Source organism: Cryptomeria japonica, chromosome 11 (genome assembly GCF_030272615.1).
Source record: "Cryptomeria japonica chromosome 11, Sugi_1.0, whole genome shotgun sequence".
Taxonomy (NCBI): Eukaryota; Viridiplantae; Streptophyta; class Pinopsida; order Cupressales; family Cupressaceae; genus Cryptomeria; species Cryptomeria japonica.
The window spans coordinates 160,252,127-160,271,833 of NC_081415.1; the positions used below are offsets into that span (position 1 = coordinate 160,252,127).

General features: G+C 30.1%; 1 non-coding gene across 1 annotated transcript; it reads left to right on the plus strand.

The window, feature by feature from the left end:
• The first annotated feature begins 7,082 nt into the window (after window positions 1–7,082).
• Window positions 7,083–7,278, plus strand: LOC131066106 (U2 spliceosomal RNA). Its single transcript, XR_009111615.2, has one exon. It is a non-coding gene; the product is annotated as a U2 spliceosomal RNA (small nuclear RNA).
• The last annotated feature ends 12,429 nt before the right edge of the window (window positions 7,279–19,707 follow it).

The window sequence follows — 19,707 nt, forward strand, 5'->3', positions numbered from 1 at the left end:
GATATAAAATGCTTCTCGTGATACTATTACATCATATATGTTAAAATCTAATAAAACAAGTGTCACGTAGTGGCGAGTACTTGTCTTATAATATTGATATAATAGAATAATTGTGAATATAAATTTTATATATTAATATAAAAATATAAGAAAATTAGCATTAATCATAACTAAATAAATCTAGTTAATTATTATAGAATTGATTTAATATTATGATATAACATTGATATAATATGATAATTATTAACATTCATATTTAAAAAATAAAAAATAATAATTTAACATTAATAATAAAATAAATAAATCTAATTAATTATTCATTAATTTAATATTTAATAATTATTAATATATATCAATAATAAATAATAAATATAATTATATAATAAATTTATTAACATATAATATATATTATATAAATAACAAATATGTCAATTTCAATTGATTATTAACAAATTAATATATAGATGAAATTATCAATTATAATTACATAATATTAATAAGAAATATTTTTTAATATAAATATGATTTTTAGTTGAACAATTATTACAATATTTCCATGTTAGTATTTATAGAGAATAATGAAAAAGAGTTGAAAATTTATAATTTATAATTAATTTTATTTATATAATTTGAATTGTCATAAATATAGAGATAAAAAAAATATTATATTATTTTAAGAAATTTGTGTTGAAAAATTAATCATTGTTCACTATATCAAATAATTAATTTTTTTTAATTTCATAATAATTAATATGTAATTTAGATTATAATTTAATTAACATATTATTTTAATATTTATAACAATTAATAATAATTTTTTAAATAAATATAATTATTAATATATTTATTATTTAACAATATAATGTAAATATTGATATTAATCTTATGATGATATTATTATAATAATAGAATTATAATTAAAAAATTATTTACCAAAATGGGTTTGAAATAGTTTTATTTGCAAGTAGTAGAAGATTGAAACCGTGGGTCTTTATAAAATAGAGGATGGTATTTTTAATAAAAAAAAAAAATATAGCCATTATTAGTTATGGGTAAATCATTGAAGTATGCAGTTCTCAAATTAATTGTCACATAACATGTACCTTTCTCCACAATGTTGTTTTAACGCTTGAAATTATTATTTGTATATTAAAATATCAGACAAAATTTATAATTAAAAAACTTAAACAATAATAAACCTTAATAAAATATTAGTGGCAGCATAAAAAAATGAAAGTGTCCACGAAATTAGCAAGCCTCCGAAAAATCTGTCTATAACAAGTAAACCAATATTGTCCAGTGGTTGATAAGAAAAATAATTTTTCTAATTTGTAAACTTAAAAAATATGCATGTAGACTTTAAGAAAAGTAACAAAGTTTAAAAAAATAAAAAAATACTTGTTTACAATTGGTCTAATTAATTTTTTTAATAACCATTTAAGCATAGAAAAAAAAAATTCATTACAATAGTATTGCCTAATGGCAAGTACTAATAAGACATAAATTTTCATTGATTTTGACAATGATCCAAGCTACTCCTAAGAGGATGCACTTTATCATTTACAGATATAAACTTTTATGAATTCTAATCTATACATAATGAAGTATTTAAGCATTTTTCTTTAATCAAGAGATTGAAGAGTGCCAGCTCTTTGCAGTGATGAAGAGTGCCAGCTCTTTGCAGTGATCAAGGCGAAGTTTTTTTTTTTTTTTGATAGGTAATGGGCGGAAGCCGATAAGATGTACATACAATCAGTAAGGGTATTTAATGTAATAGATGGCTAAGAAAAAAAAAAGTAGCAAATCTATTTAAAATTATTATTAAGAAATATAAATTTTCTTTTAAATAATTTGATAATTATTTAAAATTAATTATGAAAGAAAAATCAAAATATAATTAAATTAGGGAGAATAAATTGGGTTATGACATATTAAACGACTATGATATTAAATGCTATATTAACATGTTCATATTTTTACATATTTATGAAAGTTTACATGTTCAATTATGATTATTAAGTTCATATCATATGACACAATGTTATTTCTTACATGCCTATCTTATGTTTACATGCTTATCTTATGATTACATACCTATAACTAATATTTACATATGCATACATAATTCTTATGTGGAACACATGGCTTATATCACTTGTTTATGCTCCTATTAGGGCACTTTGTTTCCCTTTTCACATTTACTTTCACTGTCACATCTTAAAATATTGTTATATGTTTATTAAATAATGATATCTTATATTCTTTCATGCTTATTTGATTTTATATTATCATATATTTTTCTCCTTTAGTCAATTCCTTACCTGGTCTCCCTTATATGCAATCACTTAGAGGGGGCAGATAACATCTTTAGTGTTCCTTTGGTAGTTATGGTTGTAATGACTAGCTCACCACGACTTCCATTTTAAAATGGATTCACCTTACTTCTTTCATACTAGGTAAAACATTCTTTTACCGTACATAATTCTTGTCTAGAGCTCATTGACTTTTACACTTGTTTGTGCTCTTGATTGGGGAAACATTGGGGCACTTTGTTTCTTCTTTCACATTTACTTTAAGAATCATCTTCCTATGGTGTTATATGTTTATCACACAATGATATTTTTATATTCCTACATGATTATTTGGTTTTACATGACCTTATATTTTTATCCTTTCATCTAATTCATTCATCCTTGTATGCAAGTAATCCCTGGTTATATAATGTTGCTAATATTATTTTGATAAGTATGGTTGTAGTGACTAGCTGATGATCACTTGGACATTTTTAGATAGAAACATATCACTTCTTTTGTGCTAGGTAGAGTTATATTTTCATGCTAGATAAAAATGCTCATCTTTTTTATTTTTACTTTTTGAGTGTTGATGTTTTATGAAAGTTGTAATTTTGTGCATATTTTAAATGATTAACATATGCCACTCATTGAAAATCCTATTCATTTAAAGATGGCTCATTCATTGCAAGGAGAATGCATGTAATTGATTTCTATATTTGTATCATTTTTATGAGCATGTGTATACTTACTTTCATGTTGACTACTTGCTTTACTTTGACATGCATCTTCATATTAGTTCACATGCAAACCAAACTTAGAGCAAAATATAATGGTGAAAAGTGCATATCGTACACTTTTTTGCTTCCATTTTGGGCCCAATTTGATAGGGTTACCCTTCATGCAATGATTATTTTATAAGTCTAATGTAGTGTAGCAAAAAATTTGCAATCACTTAAGCACCACTTGATTCCATGTGCACAAGTTCCCAATAATCAGTCTTAATTTTCAATTTATGCATTCCTTTACTTGATAAAATCTATAGTATGTGGAATTGATTCAAGATAATTTCAAAAATTATGGAAATGACTCTTGAACTTCTACAAATCAAATTAAATTTAAGTCCTTACCAATTTCCTTTAACTAGCAATTATTTGCTAATTTAAGGATGAAATATGTTCGAGTATCATGTGATAGAAATATTGCATTCAAAGACACACCCTATTCATTTCAAGCCATATAGGAAAATCCATAAGTTCTCATTCCTATCATAAAGCATTAGTATTGTATCAATGAGTTACATCAACAACCTAGACATTTACTACATGTTTGTTTATTACTTTTAATCCTTCTCATGAAACGATTAAAATAACAATAAACCCGAAGGAGAATATTCCTTGTCTAACATACTCTTTAAAATGTTTATTAATACTACCCCTTCATACATAGGTTGCAAACATCAAGATGAGGAGAATTTTAGGACAATTTCTATCCAAATCATTTATATGTACAATGTTCAAATCATTATGTAAAGTTCATATTTACAAATGATGGATATGGTTCACTTCATTTCCACACATATAGATATAACCCTATTTAATACCACCCCTTCATACATAGGTAGCAAATATCAAGATGAGGAGAATTTTATGAGAATGTCTATCCAAATCATTTATATGTACAATGTTCAAATCATTATGTAAAGTTCATATTTACAAATGGTGGATAAGATTCACTTCATTTCCACACATACAAATTCAACCCTAGCTAAATTAAATTATGAAAGAAGCTAATTGATATTTCATTGTTTTATTTCAAATACATCGAAAGAAAAATAAATTTCAATACGATTCACAAATTATAATTATGAATTTAAAAAATATCTACAAACTATTTAAATCAAATATAAGTACTTTGATAAAGAAGTCATTTTATTAATACTTGTCGTTAGGCTAGTACTATTGCAATTGATTGCCATAGTTTTTGTTAACTCGCTATTTATTGCAATTGATTGCCATAGTTTTTGTTAACTCGCTATTACTCAATTGTTTATTGGCCAATTAGAACTTTGATTTTTTTATTTTCATATATTTTTTAAATTTTTATAAAGTTAAGATTCATGATTTTTAAGTTTCTAAATTATAGAAATTATTTTCCTCCAATCTAATTGGCTTGAAAAATTTACATCTTATTATTGGATTTCACAAATCCACTATTTTAATGAATATTTTTACCAAGTTTTTAGGTATTAGCATGTTTAAATTTTCTTATCAAATTTATTTTACACATCCACCAAAAAAATATTTAACAAATTATCTAAAAAATTATTTAACAAATTATTTAGACTAAGAATATTATTTAAGTTATCTGATGAAATAAATTAATAATATAGTTTTAATATTTATAATAATAAATTAATAAATAACAACAATATAATAATAAATATATAAAAAAAATTTCAATAATATTATAATATATCAATAATTTATAATAATTAAAATAAATAATTGATTAATAATTTTACATAATTTAGAAATTCGGATTATAATTTTAAGGTTAAGTTAGGTTTAGTGTTTGATTAATGTCACATATAGTTTTTAATTATAATTAGTAATACAATAATGGTTAAATTAGGATTTAGTTAGGGTTAGAATTCAATTAAACTTATATAACACTAACCCTAATTTATCCTAGAATAACATTAACCATCAATATTTGTCATGATTTCCTTAAAAATTCTTCATCCAAAAGTTTAATCCATTATATTTAAATTATTATTGAATTTTGTCTATAATAATATATTTATATTTATGTATACTTTATAAAAAACACCCTTATAAATAATGAAAAATTGTAACTTAAAGGAGATAAAAAGATAAATAACTGATTTAATGGTGGGGTTATGGTTTAATTAAGATTAGGTATTTTTTTTTAATTATTATTACTATTAGAATTATGGTCAAATTAGGATTCAATTAGGGTTATATCAATCTTAGGTTATATTTCATTATACCAATCTTAATCCTTACCCCAAGCTTTATCTTATAATAGTAAATTTAATTATAAATAATAGTCTTGAATTTCTTAAAAATTTCTTGATGATTTTATTTCAATTTAGTGATCCAATTTTAGATTATCTTAATTTAATTATAAGAATCTTATTAATATAATGTATGGTAATTGATTTATTATTTCTAAATTTGATCATTAAAACATTTATTTCATCAATTTTTTGTGATCATATTCTATGATTCAACATCAAGATGAGTTGGCTGAAGAAGGGAATTTATCTAAATAATAAGATTATGTTTCAAATAATCTTAAAATTGAAATATTATTAGTACTTTCAAGGCTAGTACTATTGCAATCTATTACCATCAGTTTTTGTTATCTGCTATTACTCAATTTTTCTCCACCAATTAGAACTACAATTTTTTTATTTTCATATATTTTTTTTAATTCTTATAAATTTAAGATGTATGATTTTTAAGTTCATAAATTATAGAAATTATTTTCTTCCAATCTAATTGACTTAAAAATTTACATCTTATATATAAAAACTTTTACAATAATATTATAATATAATAATTAAAATATGATATTATAAGAACCCTAATGTTTATCTATGCTACTCTCACCCTAACTTAATCTTAAATCTCATCATATCTCTAAATGAACTTTATAATATTTAACCAACATAACCTAACACTAACTTTAAACATAACTATAACTTAACCATAATCTAAACTTAATTTTTGAATTGTATTTAATATATCATGTGTGTGTGTATATATATATATATATATATATATATATATATATATATATATATATATATATATATATATATATCATTATCATATATTAATAATATAATTTAATTAAAAGACAATAATAACAATATATTATTTATATGAATTTGTTTGCAAAGTTGACATATCTTTATTCTTATTTTTAGGATTATTTGAACAAATTAGAAATTATGATTTGGAATATTTATTTTTGGTTGCAATTTTTCATTAGAGTAATATTTAAACCATTTAATATAATTAACTAAAAATTTAACCTAAGACTTACCTAACACCAATTTTAAACATAACCCTAACTTAACCCTAATCTTATCTCTAAATTAAATGAATTGTAAATTTAATTATAATAATTTATTAAATAAATTTAAAAATTTAATTATAATAATTTATTAAATAAATTTAAAAATTTAATTTAATCCAAATCTTTCAAAAATCTTAAAAATATATATAATATTATAATATATTTTACTATTTCTAATACAATCTCATTTCTAAAACAAAAAATTAAAATCAAATTGCAATACATATAATTTTAACATATATTTCTAAATTTCAATTATAATTCAAATGATATTTGACTATTTCTATTTCTAAATTACATGACACTTGTTTCTTTATAAAATTCAGCAATATTATTATACAAATTAAAACCTTTTCCAACTATTTCTGATATATTTTATACCTGAAATGTGGTTTCGATTTAATAAATATTAAATTAATTTTATTATAAATATTATTAAATAGTAATATGTATCGTTACCCCTTCTTTCCCACCGACGACAAAAACTCACGAGTGCCTTCTATATATAGCCTCTTAAGACGAAAATAAACAAACAAAGCAAGCTCCAACGGTGTATATATCCATCTCCAATGGATCAAAGCAATTATATTTATCCCACATGCAGCCGGGGGAAAGTAACCAGGGGAAAGTAAAGCCACTCGAAGGCAAGTAGAAATAATGAAGGCAGGCATTTTTTAAACCATACCTTTCTCGGCCTTTTGGCTAAGATCAAGTGTAGTATCTGTTCTTATCAGTATAATATCTGATACGTGGTTCAATGAACCACACGATATTAAATAGATTTTTGTAGGGGGAAGTCTCATAAAGATAGCTTGCTATCAGAGACATCACACGTCGCTTCTGTATTGCACTGCTACAGAAGCCTGGCGCCCAATTCAAATTCTAAATCAATTAGTATATAGTTGTTGTTCTGCTGTTTGCCGTCTGAATCGATTCACAGAAAATTCTGCTATTGCACTGACTGAAATCATCTGCTGGAGCGGAAAGCTGGTCTGAATGTGAAATGACAGGGTAATAACTAGAATGAGTAGGCGTTCTAACAATCGCTGGAGGCAGGCGGACGGTACGGGGAAAGCTAGGACTCGACATATGCTTAGGTACTTGAAATGATTTTTTTCTAAATTGGTTGTTAAGAGTTCAGGTGCCTGGATGATTTTATAGACTATATAATTCCGCCAGTTTTGGTGTTTAAATGATTTCAAAGAGTACAATGAGTTGCCTTAAATCATCTTCCTCTACAAGTTGGAGAGGCGCAAAGCTCAGGGTTGGATCAATTGTTTGGTTGTCAATATGAGGAAGTTATATTGGTTGGAAAACCAGGTCTGGTTCTTTATTCTATTTCAAAGAAATTTTAATAAGAGAGCATACACATGTAGCCTTTCAGCATCATTTCAGTTGGAAAACTTTCTGGGCTTACGATTTGATAATAAAAATTCATTCCAGAAGAACAGTTCTTGAAAAGAGGCTACAGGCAGATTAAGATTAGGATCAGGATCGTGGTGCCCTGATTTTGATTTTATGGTATGTGTGCTGTTCGGGGTCCCATAGACTGCTTTGGCTTCGTTGATATTATTAAAATCTTTCATTTCATTTTAATCTTCTTGTAACGTGTGAGATGTTGAGTATGGTCCTAAGATCACACCTTCCACTTGTCCTTAAGTTGTTTTTGGATGCTCAATCAGAGTTCTAGTTTGCCCAACCTTAAGGGGGATTTAACCCATATTTCCTTTGTTATCCTCTGTTTAACATTAGGCTTGCTCAAGTGAAACACAGTTTTAAGGCGAGGCCAGGTTTTGAGGATGCTAAGACCATTCTGATCCAGACATTCTCCCTTAAAATTGAAAAAATTAAATAAACTTTGTTTTTTGTTTTCAACTAAATCCTCCTATTGATCATTCTTCGAACCATATTCCACAACTCAGTAATTCCTAAATGATAAGGAACAAATCGATGCTTCTATCTACCATGATATTGTGCAACTAGGGACCCAGGGAGTTAAGAGAAGGTGAATTCTATAGCAAAATTGTTGAGTAAGAGGACAATGTCAGAGCAAGTGGTTTACTTCCTCTTTGTTTCCAAGGCACAAAGAACATTTGTTGGGACGAATAAACCCTCTTTCTTAATTGATGCTAGGTCAATATTTTAATCTGACTGACTAGCCAGAGAAAAAGCTTACGTTTGGGGCAAGCTTTGGACAACCAAATGTTTTGGCAAGGACCGTAAGCGAGGGTTACCCTTAATCGTGTGAACTGTATTGGGAGCTAATAGGGAGAACCGATCTATTAGAATAAGTTGGAGAATTTATTTGAAGAGATGATTCTATTCATCTTCCATCCTATTTTTAAACTTTAAGTGAAAAAGATGGAACTCTAGATTAGATAGGAGAGAATACAATTCTTTCAAAAGAAATTATTTTATTGAGAAAAAGTCACTTTTTTTCAACACTTATTAGTTTTTTTATCGTCTTAGTTAACCTTTTAACCCAATGCTTTTAAAGAAATCTCTTAGGATGCATACTTTGTTAGGAGAGGGTATGGACAAAGCCATGTATCATATGACACTTAAAAAGGAGGTTTTCAGCTAATCATCTTTTTAAGAAATAGTAGTTTTTTTATCGTCTTAGTTAACCTTTTAATCCAATGCTTTTTAAGAAATCTATAGGATGCATACTTTGTTAGGAGAGGGTGTGGACAAAGCAATGTATCATATGACACTTAAAAAGGACGTTTTTAGCTAATCATCTTTTTAAATATTTCTTAAATACATGATGTGAATATCTCTCAACGATATTCATACCTGCAATGATTGGAGGCGATTTATTTACATTTATCCTATAATGATATTCACTTTTTACGATATATTTTTCAGTCAAGGCATTGATTAGAGGTGTAAGTGTTTATTGGTGGGCAAAGATATATGTTACTAAGCCTGATTTGTGTTTCTAGAAATCATTATTATGGAGCATTATTCTTCCTCTAGTGTATAGTTGCAACGTTTAACTCGCATCAATTTAAGGAGCTACGATTTAAAGAGAGGCGTTTTTTAATTTTTGCACTGAGATATATCTTCAAAAGCTGCCAATATTTGGAGGAGAATTTTTTGGGGACCAACTTATCCTTCTAATCGACAACTTCCAAAGTCGGTCAATTGTCATCGAACACCTCCCACTAGCCGTACTCATCCATTCAAGTGCCTTGCTCCAGCTTCATAAGTTTTTCAATTTGTCATAGTTGTAATTGTTGTTCACTTGATAAATTTGATATTTGGGAATTGTAAAAATATTTTTTTGGAGGGGTGTCTATTACAAAAAAATTTTTAGTGTTCTTGTAATCATATCAAATTCGAGGATAGAATTGCTCACTTCACATAATTATCACACATGGAAACTCAACAACTCTTCGACGAAGACCAACATGAATACACTAGGGCCTTTGAACAATTTTTTCACAGAAACAAGTTGGATGAAGCGAGAGGACTTATTGGACTTTATGTGTTTGATAATTTGTTGTTTCATATTGTTGAGTGTCAAACACCAAAAGAGGTGTAGGATAAGCTTGGAAAGTTGTACGGAAAGATTAACCAATTCAAGATCTTGCAGCTTCAAGCCAATCTCACCTCACTCACTCTAGATGCATTGCCCACAATTCAAGATTTTCTCACCCAATTGAAATTGATATTATCACAATTGAAAGGGTGTGGACATGAAAATCAATCCTATCTAAGCTTCAAGGTCCATCTCAGTGTTTGCTTCTACCTTCTACTCTACTATGGATGCTATGGGGGAAGATCATAAGATGCCTTCTTTCGAGGAGTTTTGTAATTGATTGCTTAGGGAGCAGGCCAACTTGGTTCAGATGGATGCTCTTCCTAAGAGTCATGCTTTGGTGGCTCAATCCTCCAAGGGAAAGAGGATGACCACGAGCAAGCCCAAGACAAAATCCAGTGACACTTCATCTCCCTCTTTCAAAGAGGCAAATTGTAAGGAGAGACCCAAATGTTCTCTTTGTAACAAATTTGGGCATAGTGACATGATGAACAAAATTGCTTCATGAAAGAAAATTATGAGTTGTGACAATTACTCAAGTTTCATAACATTTCCATTCCTTCTTCATCAAGTTCATCATCTACAAAACAAGAGGAGAAACCTCCAAATCTCAAAGGAAAGTGTTATAACTTGATTACCACCCATGTACCTAGGAACATTGGTTGGATTCTTGATTTAGGCACATCATAACACATTTAAAATTCAACTGACAACATGGGTCCAAGTTCTTTAGGTCCTTGACCATATCTTGTGCTCTTAACTGTGATTAATCAATGTGTGTCAACTGCTTCTATACTAGGTGATGTTAACTCGAGTGCTATAGTTGTGCCTAATATCTTCCATCTTCATGTGATAACACATAATCTACTTTCAATTTACTAGCTTACACAAGATGGTAGCACAATTGAGTTCACAACAAATGCAACTTACATTTATGATCCGATTGGTGCTCCTATTATAGTGGGTACTATATCATAGGGCAAATTAGCATCAATAATTAGACTTAGCGAGTTAACCACCAAAACTCAAATCCAATTAACAAATCCACAATAACAATGAACACTAGAATTGAAATCACCAAAGCAATAAAGATCAATCAAATAAACTCAAACTCCCTTGCTAATTCAATTGTTGGCTTTCATTGCTCTTCTCAATCTTTTGGTTGAATGGCTCTCAAAGTCGCACTTGGAAACCTGCATTAAGACACAAAGGTTTCGAAGATAGTGGTTGATGAAAAAGGGAGATTAATGATGAATTTATAGAAATTGGAGAGAAATTGATTGATAGGTGGAATTAGAGTGAGCTAAAAAGTTGATTGATAGTTAGAGAGGTGATTGAAGAATTTAACTCAGAGGTGAGTGTTAGTTAGAAATTAGCATGTGCAGTACGAATTTTATCATGAGATTTCTTTTAATCTAAATTTGGATTTAAAATTGATTTTCTAAAATATCCAATGACATGCACATGAAGCAAATTTAGAATTGAGAACTAAAAGAAAAATTAGATTAAATAAATTTAAGAAATTGGGAAGACATAGTTAGATAATTAAATAATTTAAAGAAATTATTTAATTAGGGGAAAAAACTAGAAATTGAATTTAATTAAATAATAAAGATTATTTAACTAAAGTAAAGAAATTGTAACTAATTTGGAAGACATAGTTAGCTAATTAAATAATTTAAAAAAATTATTTAATTTGGGGGAAATAGAACTTGAATTGAATTAAATAATAAAGATTATTTAAAAATAAATTATAATTAATTAAATAATAGACTTATTTAATTAATTTTAAGAGGGAAGGTTAAATGATTAAATGATTTAGATGATTAGAAAGAAATTGAATAATTAGAAATGATGAAATGTGATGATTAAATTAATTTGGAAGAATTAAAATTAGATTAATTAAATAATTAAAAAAATATTTAATTAATGACAATGAACAATTAGTGCATTAGTCATGAGACATTTTTAATTTACTCCTCTTTGAGACAATGTTGGAACAACGTTGTTTGAAATAAAAAGAAAATTTCTTGTCCCAACATGCCCTAGTAATGGTTGGGTGTAATTGTGCCCCCTCAAGAGATTATTTGTGCATTAGAGGAATGAATGATCTCTCGAAAGAAGAAGAATGTTATATGAGAGATGGAAGAATGGTTAGTTGATGTCATCCATGGGTTTGATTAGGTAGAAGAAATGGTTGGAGTGATTTGTAGATTGGATTGATTAGATTTATCAAATTGATGGGATTGATTGGATAAAGATCAAGTTTGGTTCTAGGAAGGACACATCCGATATAAGACAAATGATTGATGAAAGTGTCTGGTTTTCGGAAGGACACATTTTGTATAAGACAAAGATAGATGATCACATCTAGTTTCAGGAATGACACATCCTGTATAAGACAACTGATTGATGAAAGTTGGATGAATGATGAAGATATTATGAAAGTGAAGAACAATTAGTAAGAAGTGAATAATATAATTGATTGATAGATAGAATGGTTGATATGAGGAAATTAAACTCACGAATTCTTGTATCTTTATTACAACACAATATTTTCATCATTGAGCCTTATTATGTATCAATGGAGCTTTGTACAGTAGGATATAAAAAACCAAAGTGTAAATGATATCCCATTGTAGAGAACAAACACATTGTAGACAAGGAGTGAGCCCCTCCATTCTGGGTACAGCACTAAGGGTCGAGGTATGTGCGATAGTCACAAGAATAGCTATCCTTGACTTTTATTTTTGCATAGGATGCCAAATGGATCTAGATCTAAGTAGTATTATTTTATTTTATTAATTTTTGTAACCATTTATGAATGTGTTTTTGTAGCATAATTAGTCTTGAATCTTTACTCTAGGGTCATTTATTTATCAATATATTTCAATTATTTTATCTTAGAATAATTATGTAGTTGTGATTTACTCTCATACATAAATTTTGAACCTAAACAATCTTTCACTCCTAGGGTTTTGGTTTTGAGCCTATGATTTCTAATTTCAACTTTCAAATTTGGCCAATCCAATTTTTTGATTTTACATCAAATCTAAGATGTATATTGGATCCTTCTATTCCCTTTCATAATGATTCTTCTTTTTTCTCTCATAAAGATATTCTATGTAGTGATTTTTTACATGTTGACCCCTTATACAATATCTTGCCCAAGGTTCCTTGTTAGGTGTACCATATTCACAATGCACATACCTTACAACCTTAATTAGGATAGGTTTTATTATGTTTACACATGTGCATTGAAGTGAATTAATTATTACATCTATACGATCTCTTAGATTAATTGATATATGTATATGAGTCTTATGATTGCTCAAGCCATGACATGTTTATTCTTCTTTGCATCTTTGTGTATGGCCTAGATTAATGTCCAATTGTTCTTCATCATTTTATTTGTCTATTGGCTAGACCTTAGCAAGCCTTATGGAAGATATCAAACTATATACATTTGGTGATACATTTAGGAATGATGATTTATGTGATGAGGTTACAATTTCTTTAGGTATTCATGATATTGTTAAGCATTCAGAAGAAAATATTTCAACAAATCATGATAGTCTCAATGTTTTTGTACATTTAGATTATTGTTCCTTTAATGATGTATATATTAAATACTCTAGGGATAGTGATTTATGTATGTGCACTCTTGCAAGGAAACAATCTTTGATGATTTATGATAATGATGATAGTGATACTCTTATGATGATAATTTTCATACTTTGTACTAGATTATGTGATGGTATGTACACTCTTGCAAAGAAACAATCCTTGATGAATTGGATGGTTCTAGCAATGGATCTTTACATATTAAGTATTTTTTGCTTCCAAAACATGAGTACATAAAAAATGATATCATATTGATGACTAGATTTATAATTACTTCAAAGTGGTGAAATATTAAAATGTATTAGAACATGATTCCATTGCATAATTTTTTTTTCCCTAGACTAAGTATAGTATAAACTTGTTCATTACTTAATTTTCCATGTTTCAATCCTTTTAATATTACTCACCCAATGTGCCTATGGATTATTATTTATAGTACACCTAGCTCACCTCCACTTTATCCTACCTTTGTATTCCATGAAGTACATAGTTCAAAGAGTTAGCATGAAATGGGTCACACATACCATTATTAGATAAATACATGATATAATGTTATATCTAATTAAGAAAAGTTTCTTCCATTTAAACTACCTCATTCATAGAGTTACCACGTAGTAGGTCATGCTTATAAATAGATCACTAGAGGATAGAAATTGTATATCCAATTTGTCAATTTTCCACCTAATAATCTTAATCTTCCTCTTACACATATAGTTGTAGCCAATGAACATAAATATTATGGTATTAATGAACAACTTAAGATTACTCCACTAAAAGTTTATGTTTGTGTGTGAAATCAAATGCATATATTTAAGGCATATAGATATATTTTGAGAAATCCTTAGAAAATTTCATCATACCATCAAATATCAATCCTGTAGAGATGGACAACATTCTAGAGCCTATTGTAGCAATGGTTCTACTATTCCATTTTATTATCACATGACTTACCTAGTTCCATAGTTATTAATGAGCATTTGGCTTTGCATTTAGTTGTGAAATGTCACAATTTTAATTTGAAGCCTAGTAATTAGTTGATAGCAGGTTTAGTTTGAATATGTTTAGTGAGGATTATTTTAAAGTTGTGCAAGTGATTATTTTAAAAAAGTAGATGTTATTATTGAAGGATCTAACACCAATAGACAATCTATCAGTATTATTATGTTTACTACTTTATGTGAGGCACTTGCTATCATTTCATCATTCCTTGTGATGTCTAGCATATTAATGTGTTACAAATTATTGGGTTAACCTCATATACATGCAAATATATAGATTATATCATTTACACATTAAATTTTTCCAAAAAAAATGGAGATAAGTGATAAATGTGGATTGTCATTCATTTATTTATTATCAAATGGTTGAGAGGCCTAAAACTTTTATTGCAAAAATAAACCAACCAATGAGATACATGTATGTACACAAGTAAATAATTAATATAAACGAGAAAATATCACACATACATTTGGCTATGCTATATTTAGTGATAATTAGGTACAACATATTTTACTATTCTTATATAAGAGAGTATAAAGTTTATCTCAAAGACTTTACCATCCCTCCACTACATATGGATCTACATCCATCACCCAAGAAGAAAAATGAGAATGTGATATTTTATTGTATGTGTAGTTATTTTGAGAGTAACACTTCTACTACTAATTCATCTACCTAATGTATGGTATTGGATAAGTTATATGGTCTAATATATAAACTAATGCTAAAAAAATGGATATCAAGGTAAATAAACTGGATAATGAGAATAGCATCTTGAGGCGATTGACATAGATGAAAATAAATAAAATAGTGGTGTTGGATATGTACTTGAAAATCTTAAGCAATCATCAAAAGAGTGTAAATAGAAAACTAAGGAACAAGCAACATCTATGGTCTATAAAGATTCAATTGTCTTGATATATATTGTTCATTCATACATACAAATACTTTAGGGAGATTAAAAGAGTGTAAATAGAAAACTAAGGAACAAGCAACATCTATGGTTTATAAAGATTCAAGTGTCATTGATATATATTGTTCATTCATATAGAAATACTTTAGAAAGTTTTATAGTTAGTGATTTAATTATGTTAGTTTTGGGATTTCATCTTGTGGTTGATTTTTAGATATCATCAACCAATGTATATGTTTCCCAACTATTCTTGGTATAAAATTATAATCATTCTACCATCCTTTTGCTAGAAAATGTTGCATTGAAATAGATACATAAAAGTGAAGTATAGGGGCAAGATAGTGAAGGTTTGCAATGAAACAAGGAATAATATGCCTATATTGTATTTGGGGTCGTACTAGTAAGTGAAAGCAATATGCAAGTGGCACTCAAGTACACTATTAAAACATGACATAGTGATATAATCACTAGCAAACACATGTTTATTAGATCTATTACAAAGCCTTTAGTAGAAATCATGTGTGATAAATCCATGAACTAGCATATTTGTTATTCCTTAACTTGATAAAGCTTTCATAACTTTATTTTTTAAAAAAAAATTTAATGCATTGAACTTTTTGTTGGTGTAAATAAATATTCATCATGGATATTATTACACTTTACTTAAGTTAACTTAGGATAATGCATCTCTTCGTAGTTTGGATGTGAGACACTTCAGGAAGTGTGCACATGGGGATATAGCTTGTAGGAGAAATTTCACCTTTTGTGGTCTTATTTTGCTGTTACACTCCACATTCGGTGGGTCATCCACCTCTTGTGGAATATTATATTATTTCTCCTACCTACCCCTAGTATTTCTTACCTACCCTTGTTTCTCATTGAGCCACATGTCATGATTGTGTGCTCGTACATCCATATGGCCTTGCCTATATAAGAAAGCCTATATTCATTATATTGGTTAATCCAATTGATCATTTGCATATTGATGAGAATACAGTTTGTTCTTGTCATACTTTTGTCTCTCTTTTAACTTTTCATTATGCCCTTGATCTTGGCTAAATCTCACATGGTATCAGAGCCATTAGGGCTTCAATTGATTGGTTTTTGGAGACATTTTGGAAGGCTTCTATTTTTGGAATCTGAGGAATAAGCATTTTTTGGAGGCATCCTGGAGCATTTTCGACCTCACCATTGCATCTAGGAGGCCGTTTCCATAAAAATCGAGTATAAACTCGACCATTTTTGGAGAAATTTGACTTTTAGGGTGGAGAAATTTTTTGCCCAATTTGGGTAGTACGGTACGAAATTTTCGGATTTATAAAAAAAAAAAAAAAATTCCCAATCCCTTGAAAAGATTTTTTTTGAAAAAAAATAAAAAAATAAAAATTCGAAAAGGGTCTCTATTTTTCCAAAAAAAAAAAAAAAAAAAAAAAAAATTATTTTTGGGGGTCCGTAGACCCCCCCTGCACCACCGTACACCTCTGCAGGGTTTGCGGGTTTCAACAGCACCGCCCAGCGGCCATTGGGAGCACCGCCAGCAACATCGCCCAACGACCACCGGCAGCACCGCCCAGGCCTCTGCACAGACCCTCGCCTGCGATAGATCAGGTGCCACCCACGGAAGACCCACCACTGCCCATGGAAGACCAGACGTCACCCATCTAGGCCTCTAGGCAACTCCCTCCACGCGGCGCCCCTGCATGTCGCCTGCCCAGGCCTCTACGCAGCTCCCTCCGCGTGACACCCCTGCACGTCGCCTGCTCAAGCCTCTGCGTAGCTCCCTTCACGCGACTACTCCGCTGCCCTCGGTGCCCGCGACACCTCTGCTGCCTTGCACGTCATCGGCCTCGCAACGCCGGCCGCCGCCACCGACGCCTCCCACCGGCCCTTCGCTCTGGCAGCCGCCACCAACACTTTTCCGGTCGCCGTCAAATTTTTCCAGTTGCCAATTATCCATTTTTCGGCGACCACTGACAAAAGATATCTTGCCTTCCCAGTCAGCACCCAGTCAGCATTTTTTGGAAATTCTCAGACCCCTCTCCGTTGAGCTATTTGGTTTTTTGGGCCAACTTTGGAGGCTCATAACTTGCTCAATTTTACTCCTTTTTGGGTGCAATTTATTTTGATTTGGGATAATTTTTCATGCTTTTCACTGTGGTGTGGTTATTTTTTGATTTTGGTGCATAGGGTTTTTGAAAATTTTGGATTCTCTCAGCTGTACCTATCTAATCCTCAATTCTGCAACTTCAAAGACCTCGTTTGAGCTCATACGACCTCCTTTTCAAGTGCCCTTTTTTTTTAAAGTGTATGTTTTTTTTTATAATTTCATAATATATGATCAGATTTCAGAGATTTTAAGTGGAAAATGTACTTTCAGATATTGGTCTTATTTGGCCTATTTGGTACTTGTAAATTGCTTGGATCTTAGTTTAGATCTCTTACACTATTAGTTTGAGTCTCTTTTGGCCTTATTGAGGCAATTGTAAAATTAAAATCAGAAGTCCACTTTGCCATTTTTTGCAAGTGGTCCATTGTATACGCAGTAAGTATAAAGTGCCAAATCATCACTTTTGGGGGGTTCTTTGATTGAGTGAATTTGGGGGGATGTTTTGTGTGATTGTGCCTCTCTTTCCTTGTGCTCTTTCATTTTTGTTGCAATTATTCCTCATAAATTTCCACCTTTAACTCCACATAATTATGCATCATGGAAAATTAAAGTATGAAGCAAATTAATGGAAAAAGGTCTCACGCATTACATAGATAGAATAATAGCAGCACCACCTGATCCTAAGGCTGATCCTAATGCTCAGTTAGAATGGATCACTAAGAATTGCATGGCTCTTGGAACTTTGCGCAAGTATGTATCATATGACCTCATCTTTCATATTGAGAAGTGTACTACAATCAAAGATGCTTGGGATATGTTTCAGAAATTGTATGGTCAAGTTGATGAAATCAAAGGTTATAAGATTGACAATGAGCTCACCAACTTGGATCCCAAGATTTTTGATACAATCCAAGATTATGTCACCAAAGCAAATGAGCTAAGAGCAAAGCTTAAGGATTGTGGAATTGGCAAAAAGGATGCTCAGTTTATATTCAACTTGTTGGACAAGCTTGTGCCAAAATATGCAACATTTGTGTCTAGCTTCCAAACTCATCGTTTGACTTAGGGGAGTTCCTACATCATGCCTTCATTTGATGCTTTCACAAAAATGTTAATATTGGAACAATCTAAGTTGTTGAACATGGGGCTTCTCATGTCTTCAAAGTCCAAGGCTTTGGTGGCTAATCAAGGGAATTGAGGAAGTCAAGGCAAAGATTCCAACAAGAAGAAGAAGCACTCTAAGTCAAAGCCACAACAGGAAAAAGGACAATCATCCTCTCCATCACAGGGTGATTTTTCATCATCTTTCAAGAAGGGGACACCACCTAAGAAGGATAAACCAACTTGTGCATATTGCAAGAAGTATGGTCATGATGTGCATCGATGCCACACCAAGCAAGTTGATGAGTTAACTAATCTTCTTAAGAAAAACAACATCAACTTGCCATTCGCCTACACAAAGAAGGATTCATCTCCTTCCTCTTCTTCACATTCTAAGGGAAAAGGGAAAGCATTTGTGGCTACAACAGGTTCTTCACAACAATAGATACTTGACTCGGGTGCCTCATATCACATGGGTTCTACAAAGGAGCAGTTTTCTTAATTGGAGCCGTCTAAGGTACCTCACATTTACATAGGTGATGATACACAAGTAGAGGTTGAAGGGAAAGGTTCAGTTGACATGGATGATGGAACATTTGAGGATGTTCTCTATGTTCCTAACTTGTCTACCAACCTTCTCTCTATCTACCAAATCACTCACTATGGGAATGGGAAAAAGGTTGAGTTTACACCAGATTCAGTTGTGGTAAAGGAACTTGATGATGATGCCTTGGTAGCAGTGGGATAAGTCAATGGCAACTCAAGGCTTTATTCATTCTCCCACTTTGTGCCAAGTTCACCTTCTAGGGCCTTGCTTACTCATTCAAATTCTGAAAGTAAGCTATGGTATGAGCAGTTTGGTCACCTCAACTACCGCTATCTTCATCAGCTCAGCACGAAAGACATGGTCACAGGTCTACCTCAAATTAATTTTTCAGAGGGTGTATGTTCAGGTTGTTCCATGGGCAAGCATCCCGAGGAGAACTTTGATAAGGGGAAATCTTGGAGAGCTTTGGAA